Source organism: Protopterus annectens, chromosome 12.part0 (assembly GCF_019279795.1).
Source record: "Protopterus annectens isolate FY-2018-M chromosome 12.part0, PAN1.0, whole genome shotgun sequence".
Lineage (NCBI taxonomy): Eukaryota > Metazoa > Chordata > Ceratodontiformes > Protopteridae > Protopterus > Protopterus annectens.
In genome coordinates, this window is record NC_056746.1 from 1,426,077,147 (window position 1) to 1,426,093,163 (window position 16,017).

The window sequence follows — 16,017 nt, forward strand, 5'->3', positions numbered from 1 at the left end:
CGGCAGTGATGCCAAGGCTCTGACATATGCTCTGCTCTGAAAACTTGGAATAGAGCTTGTCATGGGCATTCTTGGCATCAAGGAGGAGAGCTTCCTTGGTGCCAAGTCCAATATGCATGGCAGTCCTGAATCCCTGAACTTCAAAGCCAGGGTCTGGATCAGAGAAGAAATTCCAATAGAGTAACCTGGGTAGCTCATGAATTTGACAGGGGATGGTGCCTAAACTACCCCCATCTGGATCTGTGCCTTAAGAAACCTCCTGATCAACTTGTCCACGTCTGCCTCGGATGAGCTTCGTGAGGGCCTGGATGAAGCTGACTAGGGGGGCTGGGAGTGCTTTGACCTGGAGGAAAGAGCCAGACACTTCTTCGAGGCCCTAGGATCCACGTAAGTAGGATCCAAAGTCGGAGCCGACAAAGGTGTTGGAGATATCGTGATAACATCCCACAGATATGAAGAAGCTGTAGGATCCAATAGGACAGCAGACTTCTGCAGATCCGAGGAATTGGAATCTGCAGATTTCTTAGGCTTCTTAATCTTGAGAGAATCCCTCGAAGAGGCAGGCAGAGACCTCTTTTAGACTCCTTAGCAGCAGCAGAGGAGAGAGAAGCCAAGAAAGGGGTCTGAGCCTCAACCGAGAAAGGAAGAAGGCCCCCGAGAATGAGCTTGTTCTGTCTGTCAACTAAAGCTCGTGGATTAAAGGCAGAGCAGATGGAACATTCAGCTTTTAAATGGTTGGCGCCCAGGCAGTACACACACTCCTTGTGGGCATCCTGATTGCGGATTTTATGCCCACAAGAAGTGTAACATTTAAAGCCGGGAAGCATTTTGTCAGCCATAATGAAAAAGCCTGCCACAACCAACTGACAGAAACAGGAAGAACAGAATGGTAAAGACACAACAGAAGCTAAAGGAAACACAGGTAAGAGGTTTTTCTATAAAGCAACTAAGTATCAGTACATTTAGCAATAAAATTTTACAGATTTAAGAAATGTTCAACAAACTAAGACTAAACTATTTTTTTTGTTTGTTTTCTAAACGTGAATGAAGAAAATGTGTTCATGCACACATACACCAGAAGAAAGAGGGAGGAAGAAAATACAGCCAAAGGAACTTACAATTCTGAGAAAAAAAACTATCTGAACTAATCACACTTGAAAGAAGGCATCCATACCTGACTTGCTGGAGTGGCAAATGAGATCTCAGGTAGTTGGGTGGATGAAGGGCATTACGGGTATGATGAAGGAGCTTAACAGACCCAAGTCTGTGAAATGTGGTCGAGCCAGTTCTGGGGGGATATTCCCCTGAAAGGAGTTTTTTGTATCCAGTGCCATCTGTTACTCTCCTGCACCACTTTTAACACACAAGAGTCTGAAACAATATTTTGCCAAAGAGGAATGTTAAGCTTCAGCGTGAGGGACAGATATGTAGAAACACTGGTCTGGGGAGAAAGAAGAGGGTAATGAACGATAGCATATTCATTCTGTATTGTTGGTCTGTCCCTTTTTACTGAAAAAGACCCTTGTTTTTTATTGTCATTACCCTCTGGTCATCTCTTTTTTGCACTTTGCCAGAAAAATTACTGGTTTTGTTTATTTTGGCATTTTTGTGTTAAGAGGGAGGCTGGTAAGATATATGCTGGGGTACATTAAAAATCTCAGAAATCTGAATCAGTTTCCCTCTTTCATTATATTGTTTGAAAATTTGAATAGCATGAGAGCCAAAAAAGTACCTTCTTGTCTAAAGCAGAATCTAAGAATTCAGACTTTACCTTAAACACAGCAGCAGTAGAGGTGGCCCCTCACACAGTATTTATTCACTCTTCAAAGCATGTCTAGATAACTAAGACAGGGCTGAAAAAGTTTGCCAACAAGGTTCCCCGGCTTACACCACCCAAGAAAGTTGTTTTCCTGTGCCCTTGTCGAGCAGAGCCACAGAAGTAATCCCCGGGGTGTATTTCCTATTTCCCATCCACTTATCAAGATTATTCTTGAAGAGTGCTAATGAGGAACTTTGCTTGACATAGATGGGTAGCCTGTTCCAGAGTATGGGAAGTCTCTAGGACAGGAATCTATCCCTCCAGCATGTCCTGTTTAATGTGGTGACAAGGTTTAAGTTCCTGGAGCATGTAGCTCGGAGGGATTGGGATTTCTTTAGGTGTAGCATGTATATGTATATATATATATGTCTGATAGTTCAAATTTATGAAGGCTGAAGTCGAAGAAGAAGAAAACATTCTCTTACCTGTATGGTCCAACATTTTACCTTATATGTCACCAAGTGAAGGGTTAGTATTAAGGACAAGCCTGCTGTCAGCGTGAGATGCAGCTGAAATGGCAGCTGGATCAGGTCAAAGGAGAGGGGAAAAAAATTGCTAGCCTGAAGTACCTTAGATATTTTATCTGGCTTTTTAGGGACTGAAGGCTGGGTATCCAGATGACTAAAGGCAGCATTTAACACATCCTCCAGGGCTGGCAGTACAGGAGACATGGGAGAAAAATGAGGTTTATCCATTTGTAACATCTGCTTCTTCCCATAAAAACACCTCTTTCATCCTGGCAAAGGTCTGACTAAAAGAAACTTCTCTGTAGGAGGGTAAGAATTAAAATCTTCTTCACAATTAAAGAGTTCAGCTTCAGAATCTGCAGGAGAAGATGCCCTGTCCCTGTTTCTGCCACAATAATCAGACCCTGTTTCCTTAGGAATAACTTTACAGGGGATGCTTACATGTAACAGTTTCTGTGTACCAGGACATAATGCCTGGAATGCCTGCCTAGCCAAGGTACAGTACTCATCTTTTTTTAACAATAATTACTTCTGCTGCAGAGCAGTGTTTATATTTTCTTAACAGGAACACCAGTAGAAGATGACCAACTCGAAGGACGAATGTATACCCGGTCTAATGGTCTCTCGCCCTTGTTACCCCAAGAAGAATCTCCCTGAGTATATTTCAGACCTACAGAAGATGGTTCACCCATGTCAATATCGGACACTGGAACAGCTGCAGAGGATGTGGCTGACCCCCAGATCATGTAGGCCAAAAGAATTACAACAGAGGAACTGTGGTCTGTGGAGCAACATACCTGGAGTGAGTATACTGGAAAATTATGTCGTCGCTGAGGTTTCACAAGAAGCACACTTGCATTCACAATGCTTTTCTCAGTCACTTTATCTTAAAAAATTAAAGCAGGACACAATTTCCTTGTCAGTACAATTCAAATGCTCATAAACACATTAACAGAAACCAAAATGGCAAGTAGATTCTCACAAAGTGAGTATAATCATTACATTGACACATTTTCTCCTGCCTAATACATATGTAAACATTTCTGTCTCATAAAATTTAAAGTTTACACAAGAAATACATAATTTTTCACAAAATTAGCCCAAGTACCTTAATAAAATATCAATAGAAAAATAACAGCTCCTGACAGGAAAAATTCCGATATTGTGAAAAAATAGTTTCTTAAAGGGGAACCACCACTTTTAGTAAAAACAAAAAATAAAATATAAATTATTTTTCTTCAAAGGGGAATGACTTATAAGTGAAGGGGTTCCCCAACTGGGATTTATCTGCCAGAAATGAAGTTCTTAGCCAGTTGCTGCTACTGTGAACCCAAGAGATGCTTCTTCACAAGACAGCAAGAAAGTAGTGAAGAAGCAGAAGATCAGGAATTTCAGGATTTTTTTTTTCCTTAGATTTTTACTTTTTTTTCTTAGGTCTCTCCAGTGAAACCATATAAGAAAGGCCTAACCCCAAACACACCTCTCTACCAAAGAAGCAAGAACATCCTTTTGTACTATTATCTGAGGAACACCATCTGGTCCTTCAGAAATTACAAACTTGGAATCCCCTTTGAGGCCTCAACAGCTGTTTGACTGATCAGAGGAGACATGCTGTTAGGCTGTTCCATGTCGACTTTCAACAGGGTTGTGACAGAGGGAACAGGCCCAAAGGTTGGATGGTCCGACTCTGATATGGATATGGAGAGAGGAGCCTATATCTAGACCGTCCAACTCTGACCTGGGGAAAGAAGTCTAAATGGAAACATCTTCCTTCTGTTTTTTTTTTCTCTGTTGAGAAGGGATGTCCAAGGCAAGAACATCCAAAGGCAGACTTGCCTTTCACTAGAGCCTTCAATTGTTTGTTCTCTAAATAATTTTTTAAAGATGAAAGATGACTTCTCAGATTTTTGGGGACAAAAGTCTGTCAAACTGAGCATTCCCTGACATTATGTTCTAGTCCAAGACAGAAATGACACAGAGTTTAGCTCAGAAGTATTTGCCTCTCATAAACGGCATGAACAAAATTCCATGAAAGGAAGCAAAATGGAAGGCAAATGGATACTTTCAAACAGCTGACAGACCTGGATATAGACAACATCTTGTTTCTCAGACTGGTGGCAAGAAAGCTCTGAGGATGTTCTCACATGTATATTTTATTTATGTGCCGGCACATGATCCTCATGCCTGTATCTAAAGTCAGACATGCTACATGTGGAAGAAGCACCTAAGCTTTGGCATACTGGCCAGACATATGGTATCCTTGTCAGAATACACCTGTCTGGCAGCATTACTGCAACAGTGCTCTAATGTTGAACATCTGCCCCTTATCAAAGAAAGCAAGGCTGCCTGCAGACATACTTTGTAAATGAAGACATGTATAAATGTATAACCACTGTAACCCTTACCTTTTCCTGTGTTGCACTGACCTGGGATTGTTGCCAGCATCCTCATGGTGATACAGGCCTCAAGCATTTTTTTCATCTCCTCTGTATAGCCATGCTGAAGTGCTGGTACTTGTAGAAGGCAGTAAAGTCAGTGTTACTGTGGGTCAGCAGGAAAGCTAAGCATAAAAGTACTGGGGATTACAGTGGCTGGAAGAAGTACCCCAATTACATGAGCTGGAGGTATCAAACAATGAAATCTCAACAGCTGCCTACTGAAAAGCATTCTGGGATTGCACAAACAGGTTTGCTTTATCTTGAGTCTAAGCTGCACTAAGAAGATGAGATAGCTAACTCTAATTTTCAAGCCAGATGTGGCCTGCTGACTTCTGGTAGTAGCTAAGTTTTTCTGTCCAATTTGTTGGGTAATTTGAATATCATGCAATGACTGTACTGTCTTCTGCTGACTTGACTGTTGGTGCTCATCTGTTTCATACACAGTAGATGAAAAAAAATGAAGAGAAGTGGATTTTTTAAGGCCAGAGTGGAAACCCAAAATACACATTAATTTCTTAATTTACAACATATCTACCTTTCATAAGAGTAGTTAAGCAGCTAAACTTATTATTTGTCTATACAGATAAATTCTACCTGCCAGTTTCCTACTTCGCTAGGCATGCAGGAAGCAGGGAGTCCTCGAAGACTGTTTTTCACTGGAGTCGATTGCAGAGCTGTACTCATTTTAGCGGATGTATCTGCTGCCTCTGCCACCTGGTACGGTGGATTATAGTATAAGCTGTTACAATGTAGATAAAGGGACGGCTGGTAGAAACTACTGTAAAAAGTATCGACAACCAGTTCTGGTGTGTTGTCCAGGTGCCCTCTTGTGGACACTGGTGGGGCATCATGAGAAAGAGGACATCCCTCTGAAACAGAAAGAAGGTGCATTAAAAACATACCTTTGATCAGCACGTATTAATTACACAGGAAGCAAACATTTACTGCAACAAGCTCTAGATTAGATGTTACAAGGTAGAAACATTAACAGAATCAAGAGACTGACCAATCCACTACAAAGTGATGCACCAATATCTGTTTGCAAACTGCACTGTTCCATATAACACAGGAGTCAATTTTTTTTTGGTGGGGGAATCTTAAAAGAGTATATGGCATAATATTTCTGGAAGATAAACTGGCATCAGTAATCTCTGTGTTTCTGGTCATTAATCATTAAACAAAACTACTACAGAACCACCCTTACCCTGAAAACACTGCCTAGATATGTTTCTCTTTCACCACTGTGTTTTCAAATTACAAACCATGAAACATAACCCTTGAATAAAGGTCTCACACTCACTGTTGTTTTTGCCATATTGAAGGACCACCGAGATAGAGATAAAAGTAAAATAAAATGCAACATAGTTTTTCAGTACTGACGCTTCATTCAGGCATCAATCTTCATGGCCATCTTTAAATGATCATTCTATACAGTATCACAGGGGACCTAGCAGGACTACAGGAGTTAGGGAGACCTGCACCAGAATTAAGGGTTAGGAAGGTAGAAAAACTAACAAAGTCAAGGAACCCACTTCAGGTTTAACAGTCAGTGGGCAACTGACCATCTAGCTGAATTAAAAGAAATGGAGGGGAGGCTTGAGAAAGGTTAAGAGGATTTAGGAAGGCCATCAACAGAAGTAACTGAGGCAAGAGACTACTGCAAGAGTAAAAGAGTTTAGGGAGACCCTAGCAGAATCAAAAAGTATTTAGGGTTCTCAGAAGGAATGAGTAATGGGACCCACACCAGAAATGTTGAAATTATGAAGCCATGGTTCACAAATCCTACTCCAGACTATTTTTATTTATGGTTGTATGCTTAGTTTGAATTCATGTCTTATAAGCATCTTTATGCAACTCAAGGAATAGCAGTGAATATCTGACACTAACTAGCAAAATTCAGATATACACCAGAACTACTGAAATTGTGAAGCCCTGGCCCTTGACTCACCCCAGACATTTTTTTATTTTACTTTTTGGCTGTATACTTAGTTTGAACTCACATTTCGGTATAACCACAAACACATTTGGATACTAAGGAAGAAAGGAAATACAAATCTTCAGGATTTTTAATCTCATCACATCCACTAATAACCATGTAATTTACTGACTGCAGAAAGTGTTACACAACTTGATACTTTGGCAGAATTTCAGCTATTTAAGGAAGCACTCCACCATTTCTGCTGACAATCCAGTGCTTCCCCATTACTGTGCAGATCCTAACTCTCTCAAATCCACTAATCACACATATTTGGACCCCTAAGCTACGGGACTCTCATCCTGCAGAACTCTGCAACATATCCCATGTACACTAAATCCACAGAAAAGCTATTAAACTGTCTCAGGCACACAACCAACTGTACCTGTTTCAACTAACTAACTTTAACATAAACCTAGTTAACAAGCTAAAAGTGCTAACAACTTTCCTCTTGATCTCACTGCATTACAGCTGGTAGTCTACTTCTACTGAAATGTCCTCAGACTACTAACTGTATATCCCACATCACCCATATTACCACTTATTAGTCAAAAGACTGTCCTGCTTGCCTGCATATTATTTTAATCCATTTCATGTTTCTCTACACTGCAAACATTTACACAGTATTCCTCACTGCACAATTACTAATCTGCAATAGTATTGGCTGAAATGGTTGGCAGTGGATAAATCCAGCACACCACTTAACAAACACAAATAAATAAATAATATATTTCCTTATTAGCTATGAGGCGGCCCTGCTTAGTGAGTCATCAGTTGGTTTTATCCACTCTTTAGTTCCAATTCAGAATTTTTTTTCTTACATGCCCCTGTACTAAGTGGTTGGCATGCACTGTAATATCATGTGCAGCACTTAAACAGCATGCCTAGCCTGACAACCAATCAAACTACCCCTCATAGCCATGCAGATTTCTGGCAAGGCATAAAAAAAAAAATTATGAATAATCCATGTCTGCAGTGTTTACAAATAACATACATGTGCCTATCTGCCTGACTTACAAGGAACCTGAGGAGCTGATGCTGAATAGTGGGTTAGTCCAAACACAGCAGTATGATGAAGACTCTTTATGAAGGGTCTCTGCAGATACAGCACACACATTCATACCATACAAGCAGATCTACAAGATGACTCTTCTTGATGCATCCCTGGTTGAGTTAATCTTTTCCATCAAACAGAATTCTGCATTCAGAGACAGCTTCCCAATCAAAATAATAACATCTTACTACATAAACATGACTATCCTGAGTCTACCAGCTAACTCCCGTGTCAGTATCATGTACTTCCATGCAACACCAGGAATAATAGTGAAGATTTCTCATTTAGATTAAACAAGCAGGCTACAAATATATACCTCCCCACATAACAGGGAACTGTAACAGCCCTGGCTGGTGGAACAGGCACCCATTTACTGAGAAAAGGAGAGGTGTTATTTCCTGATCTGTAATAGAATGTCTTGATATAGTAAGCATGCATTTGTTGAACTTTCATGGGTTCCTGGTTGAAAGTGAACTTTCATGGGTTCCTGGTTGAAAGCGAATCCCATGCAACATTCATCAGGGAAAAATAGAGCACTTCAGATGCATAGAGCTCAGAAAACTAGAGTAATAGAGGATTTTCTCCAGACAAAGCCTGACTGTAGACGTATGGTTGAGACAGTAATGCATGGTGAATGAAAATGAAGCAATGGGGCAGACACCTTCAGCAAAGAGATTTCTAAAGCAATCATTGAAGGCAACCACTCCTCTGTTGGGAGTCCGATTTGAGAGTAATGGCTGCCGATAACAGGTTAGCCACTTTATGGCAAAAGGCAACGCAAATGGCAATCCACTTGGAAAATGTATGCTTGATAACTGCTATGTCTTTTCTCCCTAGTACAAAATAAATGAATTAGCCCATCCAGTTAACAGCTGAGCTGTCAGTGCAAATCCAATGTGAGAACGGCCTTTTCTCAGCTGATTTCTGTCCTGTAAATAAAACTGGGAGAGGGACAGAATAGTTAAGATGGAAATCCAGAAACTGCCTTCAGAAAAACGTGTGTTTGTCCTGACAGAGAGACAGTCTCAGTTTATGATGGACAAGTGTATAGATCAACACATTTTATAAGGAACCACCCAAAAATATAGGTAGAAATCTGAACATTCAGTGAAATAGTGGATAGTTGAGAGGTATGACTATATCTAGAATGTCCAAGAGGTAGCCTGAAGGCCACAATCCAACCTGCCAGAAGATTCAATCCATCCAACATTGATACTTTCTTCCCCCAACAGTGCATCTGCTCTACTGTGTCACTTTGAATGCAGCTGGCTCTGATTCCCACTCTTTTACAGCCAGTGAGAGACTGAATTCTTCAAACTCATCACAAGTCAAACGGGCTACAGATGCTCTTAGCTATTTTAAACTATTATTATTTGTTCAGAAAGGGTATGCAGGAAGCTTGAGATCTATTTTTTTTTTCAGAAAAGATCTGTGGCTCTTTAATAATGTTGGTCTGTTTCACACAGAGCAAACTGAACTCTATGAGGCAAGTCTGAGTCAATGCCAGTTTTTTCTTTCCCTAATGAAGAGGGAGTGGAAACCTTAAAAAGCTAAAAATACTAAAAAGGGATAACAATGCTTTATCACCATTTCCGTGACTGTGCTGGCAGATACCAAACAAGAGTAGATTCTTCTGTTGTATTTGTTATGTACTTCATGGAATTACTTGTCCAACCTGGATCTTGTATAGATGAACAATCATGCGCAGGACTAGAACCAGTGGGGGAAAGTATTACTACAACTGCCTGCTATACATCTTACTGAACTTTGCACAAAGTTAAAGTAAGAAAGTACAGTTGTGTAAGAAAACTTAATATAAGTTTAGCTGTTCAGATACATCCCTGTTGCAGTAGCCTAAGGACATATTCTGCCAAGGATCAGATGTCCAACCAGCTTCCAAAACTTTAGTGTGTCTTACACACACCCATACATCCTGAAAAGGCATCTAGCAGAGTTAGTCGGGTGTTTGTCCAAGAGATCCTAAAAAACTGGCTTTTCCAGGTGAATGGGTGGAAACAATATTTAGAATAAATGAGGGATAAGAAGCAAGGATAAAGTGTATTGGTGGATTTTCAGACACAAAAGACATAACAAGAGAAACCAGAAAAGGATGCCTGCTATCGCCACTATTGTTTGCATTATATGTGGAACCATTTCCCCAAAGAATATGACAGACAGATATAAGGAGACGCAGTTAGGGCAAACAACTGGAAAAAATAGTACTATATGCAGGCAATGTGATGGTGCATGTAACAAACACAGGAAGGGACAAGGGGATACTATTTAAAGAAATAATGAGATTCGGTAAAATATCTGGGTACAAAATCAATGAGCTGGAAAAAAGACCACAGCAAACAACTGTAATCCAACACACCAAATGGTGCAAGATTATCCTTTTTTATGAGGATACTCTAGGCTGAAATACTTAGGGAGCTGAATCAGGCAAGAAACACAACAATCAAAGCAGGAACTGTGGGATGAGCCAATAGAAAAAATAAGTCATCAGTATCAGGAGGTGGAAAATTACTTATATGGAGGAGGACAATAATGTCCAAGCTATTAAGATGTTTGTTGTCCCCTGATAACTATATACAAGCCAGTCTTAATACTATAGCACTAGAGGTGCTGTGATATAGACTAGAAAAAGAAATCAAGGAATTCTTCTGGAATGGGAAAACAAGAATCAATAGGAAGGGGAGGACTAGGCATGCCAGATTTAGGGGACCTATCAAAGGGCAACACAAGTGAGAGGGTTAGTGTAATGTAAGCACAGGGATATAAAGCTAGATGGAAGGATATGATACAAATACCATAACAAGAAGATGAGAATGTCAAAGGTTAAGTATATGGGCAAACTTAAAAAAACAACAGGGGAGAATATATTTACTTATTTGTCTTTATTGATGGTATAATCCCACTGTGCATTATCCATTTTCGGTTGAGGCCTGGGGAAAAAAGCTCCATTTGTCAAATCTAAAACAGTACTCAAGTCTAAAGCATTAATCACGTCTAAAAACATTTACATATTCTACAATTTACAAAACATTAGTTGGTTTCCAATACAATTTTACAAATATATATTTGTACAGTTGCCATTTGTAGCACTCCAGTAGATTATTACAGCAGCAATTACAGTCATTTACTTGGGTGACAGCTGACATAGATATATGCATCTCAGAAAATGTACAATGTAATAACATATTAAGACGCGAGATACCTTTAAGAAAAACTTTGCATAAGCAATGTGAAATTAAAGAATGGTCATTGTAACCACTGTGGAAATTAGAAGTGGCCGCTAACTTAACTTTAATGGTGGAAGCAGAGGCTTCTTGATCAAAAAGGAAAGCTAAAAATTCGAAACATTTCTCAACAAGAGACAAAAAGGGTCTACATTGTTTGTACAGGCCCAAATAGAAAATCTCTTCCATTTGCTAAGATAGAATTTCCTGGTGGATGGTTTATGAGAAGCCAGAAGAATTTCTCTGTCTGGCAACTAATGGAATTGCATGAACCAAGCTGTCAGCTTGAGACTGTGAAGGTTGGACTGCACCAGTCCCTGTGGGTGAGACAGCAGGTCTGGAACTGGGATCAGAATCCATGGACGGTGAACCAGCTGAGACAAATGAAAGGGGAACCAGACCTGACGGAACTAAAAGCGTGCAATCAGGATTGCTTTCCTTCTCAACCTCTGGGCTTTCTTCAAGAACAGGGGAATGAGAGGAAAGGGTGGAATGATGTAGAGAAGACCCCTAGGCCAATTAAGCACAAAACACTCAAGAAATATACACTAAAGAAAACTAATAATAACTATAGAAATGATAGAGAGTTTTCAAAGGAAGATCAATAAATTTTGACTTAGCTGGAGAGTATCTCTTATTAGCTGCTATCAGAGAGGAAAAGATATCTGGGGTAATGGAGAGAGGGGCATTGTGGGTAGAGTCTTAGCTTCAGAGTTTTTGGCTGGCATGAGCTGTATAATGGCCAAGCTAGTTCCGATGATTGGAACTGAGTCCTATTCATCAAGGATAAATGAAAGCTGACAACATCAGATTATATGATAAATAAAGCCCTAGATGTATATGACTAAGATACAATCTGCATTGAAGGATGCTCCAGAGGCATATTAGGGCCTCAGATGCATGTACAGAAAAAGAAGGGAGCGAAGATATTGGGAGCATTTATTAAATGGCAACGAGATTAAAGACTGGCAAATAAGTGTGATGGCACATGCTCTATTATTTCCAGAGGAAGCAATAGAGCGTGTGATGGCACATGCTCTATTACTTCGTCTGGAATGTGAACAGCTGAAAGGATGAGTAATACCTCTGCCTTGCTGCCCACTGTCTCTCCTAGACTGTCTCTCTCTCTATACAGGGGATAATCTTAAGTGCTGAAATTTTGGGAATCTACATTGTTCAGGGCCTTCCAGGAGTACAGCACTCTATGAATCACTTCATTCCCTGCTCAGGACAACGTACTCCTCTGCTGTGATCAATTCAGCAGGGCAATGGAGAGATGGTGATGGATATACTCTTATTTTATGGCAAGGACAGTTCCTGTTCATTGTTCCATCATTCCTTCTGATTCTGTGCTTAATTTCAAAATTCAGTGGAGAAGAAAGGTGAAAACTCATCTTCACTGCCCTGCAGTGGCAAAAAAGGGTGTGATTTTAAGCTGTCAGGTCCCAGGCAGTACAGGAAATCATCTTGATAATAAGGTAAAGGAGATCCCTCAACTGTAGTGGAAACTGCCTCAAACTAAAGGCTTGGCTTCTCATTTGAATTCCCTGCTCCTGTATGACCTAAACATAGGAGTGTTGTAGATGACTGAGACTTTGCAGAAACCTTCCAACTGGCAGATATATTCTACTATCTGGAAGAGTCTCTCCACTTGAGCAAAGAAGTATCCTATGCTCCCTCAGAATGTCAGCTAACAGATGATATTTTCCTAGAACAGAAACCTGTATGAGCTGTCTCTTAGTTATTTCACAGTCACAGTGTAGGCCTCTGTCATACTTGTCCATCATGACCTATAGGAGGGAAGAACTCTGGTCCACCACTAGCTGGTTAAGGAGTTTTTTAAAGGGATGATATATATTTTCTTTTAAAAATTGTCTTCCTTGGTTACTGTAATTTATAGGTGAAAGACTTGCCCATTCTCTTTGAAATGGCCTGTTCATCAGCTCTTTAGTTTGCCTCTTTGAAGATGGTTTTGTTGGTGCCTACCATCTCTACCATCATGATCTTGGAACTACAGACCTCCAATTGTAAAGAAAAAAAAGTTATGTACTCACCATAACGTTCTATCTGAGTAGTAATGCTTCATTTTTCTGCAACCTGAGGGTATTCGGATCCATATCAGATCAGAGCCGGCAACTTTACAAGCATCTGCTCCGAGCTCCTAGCTCCTCCCCCTTACCCATAACACACCACCATTTCCTGCCTTCCCTCAGATCGAGTCTGCCGCAACTCAAACCAATCAGCAACTCAAACTAGAGTAAACCATACATGTTAATCACATGAGAAGGTTTGGGGGAAGGAGGGTGGGAAGGTTGCAGAAAAATGAAGTATGACTACTCAGAACGTTATGGTGAGTACATAACTTCTTTATCTGAAGTAGTTAACTTAATTTTATCTGCAACCTGTGGGACAGAGTCCCCAACTTCTGAAATTCCTGAGGGCCACAGAGCTGAAGGATGCTCTCCCTCTGGAGATTAAATCCAACTTATAATGAGAAATGAAGGTATGTGACTTAGCCCAAGTTGCTGCCGCACAAATGTCATCCAATGATACCCTAGACCAAAAAGCAGCAGACGTCGCCAGAGACAAGTCTTTGTCTTTGAAAATTTGCAAAATACATTGTGTAATCCATCTAGCTAAAGGAAACTTTGCAGATGGCCTTACCCAAAAAGGGCTTAGAAAAAGACACAAATAACTGGTCAGACGTACGGAAGGGCTTTGTTCTGTGTAGATAAAAACAAAGTTGTCTATGAACGTCTAGCAAATGCAGTTTATATTCACCCTTGTTCTGAAAATTTGGGAAGAAAACTGGCAAATTAATTGTTTGATTAATGTTTGATTCAGAAGCCACTTTTGGTAAGAAAGAAGGGTTTGTACAGAGAGAAACCCTGTCCTTGTGGAAGATCAAGTAAGGGGGTATGGCAGACAAGGCTTGAAGCTCAGAAACCCTCCTAGCCAACGTAATGGCCACTAGGAAGGCTGTCTTCCAGGATAAGAATTTCAAATATGCTGAAGCTGCAGGTTCAAAGGGAGGAGCAACTGGCCTGCAGAACCAAGGTAAGGTCCCAAGGATTTTATGTACCTACAATAACGTTCCATGTTAGTTGTCCTTCACCTCGCCTTCCTTCTTGGTGGATGGGTTTGGAGCCGATCCTTGGCTCTGACCCGGCCACTTTCTATAGCTCGAGAGCTCTTTACTGGCTCAAGGCTACCCCTTATCCCAGAATGCCCAGCATCAGCTACCCATATCTCGTTTGAGATAGCTCACACTAGACATAATCATAGAAGATAATTCATTATTATTAAACCTGGATATACAGTAAATTGTCATGGTTTGCTTGGAAAGCAACTAAGAACAAAACAAGTTAGCTAGTGAAACCATTGAAAAAACTCCTCTCAATCCTTGAGGAAGGGGGAAGGTGGGAGGGACGCAAGAAGGAAGGCGAGATGACGGACAACTAACATGGAACATTATGGTAGGTACATAACTTCTTTATGTTAAGTTGTCCCATCTCGCCTTCATTCTTGCTGCATGGGACAGTGTCCTTAGCACCTCAATCCTGGGTGGCTCATTGGAACTGATTCTTCAGAACCGTGGAACCAAAGGAAGCCCTGCCCCAGGAGACCACATCTACTTTGTAATGAGAAATAAATGTATGAGGATCTGCCCGAGTAGCTGATACACAAACTGAATCTATGGGCAATCTAGATTGAAAAGCTACCGAAGTAACTAATGACCTGGCTGAATGACCTTTAGGTCTTGCTGGAAGATCTTTCTGTTGCAAATGGTTAAGTATAGGCAATGGTGTCTGATAACCATTTTTATAAGGTTACTTTAGAAACTGAAAGGCCTTGTTTGTTGTTAGCAAATGAAAGGAACAACTGATCTGATTTTTTCAGCTCTTTAGTTCTATGGAGATAAAAACATAGTTGTCTGTGCACATCCAGTTGGTGTAATCTGTATTCTGCCTTGTTGGAATGATTAGAGAAAAAAACAGGAAGTTCAATGGATTGATTCAAATTGTGTTCTGAACAAACTTTAGGTAGAAAAAGATGGGTTGGTTCTCAGAGAAACTGTCTTTGTAAAAAAAACAGGTATGGAGGGCGAACACATAGGACATGGAGTTCTGAGACACGTCTGGCAGAAGTAAAAGCAACTAGGAAGAAAGTTTTCCAAGAGAGAAATTTCAAAGAAAATGATGCTGCTGGTTCAAAGGGTGGCAGTATCAAGGAGGCCAGAACCAAACTGAGATCCCAAGGTGGAAGAGGCTCTCTCACTGGGGGTCTAAAGTAAAGATGTACCTCTCATGAAGGCCTTACAGAGTTTGTGAAACATTATGCTTGAGTTAAAAACTCTGATGTGAAAATTTGAAATGGCAGCTAGTTGTACTGTGATGGTAGCAGCAGCTGCACCAAACTGAAACAGTTCTGTTAGAAATCCAAAATTTTGTGTGTGCTGGAGCTGTAAAAGGATCTAAATTCCCTGATTCTGCCCAGTAAGAGAATCTTTTCCATTTGCTAGCATAAACTTTCCTTGTAGTTGTCTTATGGGAGGAAACAATAATATCACGCACTGCTGGGTAAATATTGGGCAGTCTGGCTAAGATTGGAAGTGGAGTAACCAAGCTGTGAGCTTGAGAGATTGGAGGGACTGGTGTAACCCACCTGATTGATGAATCAAGAGGTCTGGCCCTGAGTCCAGAACCCAAGGCTGGGCTAGAAGGTGGGGGTGAAGGAACAGAAAATAATCTGTCGTGGCCAATAGGGGGCAATGAGGATCATCTTGCAACCCAACAATTTTGCTTTCTGAATGACGTTTGGAATTAGGTGGAAGGGGGAAATGTATAAAGGAGTCCCTGAGTCCAATCATGGACTACAGTGCCCCTGGGTGGCTGACCTGGTGGAGGAACAAGGGAGAAGTAGCTGCTGCATTTCTTGTTGAGGGGAGAGGCAAAGAGATCGCAGCAAGGCTGGCCCCATTTGCGGAAGATAAGATCCACAATTTCCTGTTTCAGAGACTCAGGA

At 40.7% G+C, this 16,017-nt stretch overlaps 1 pseudogene; it reads right to left on the minus strand.

The window, feature by feature from the left end:
* Positions 1–16,017, minus strand: part of LOC122816293 — a 1,079,303-nt pseudogene that overhangs the window by 633,490 nt on the left and 429,796 nt on the right.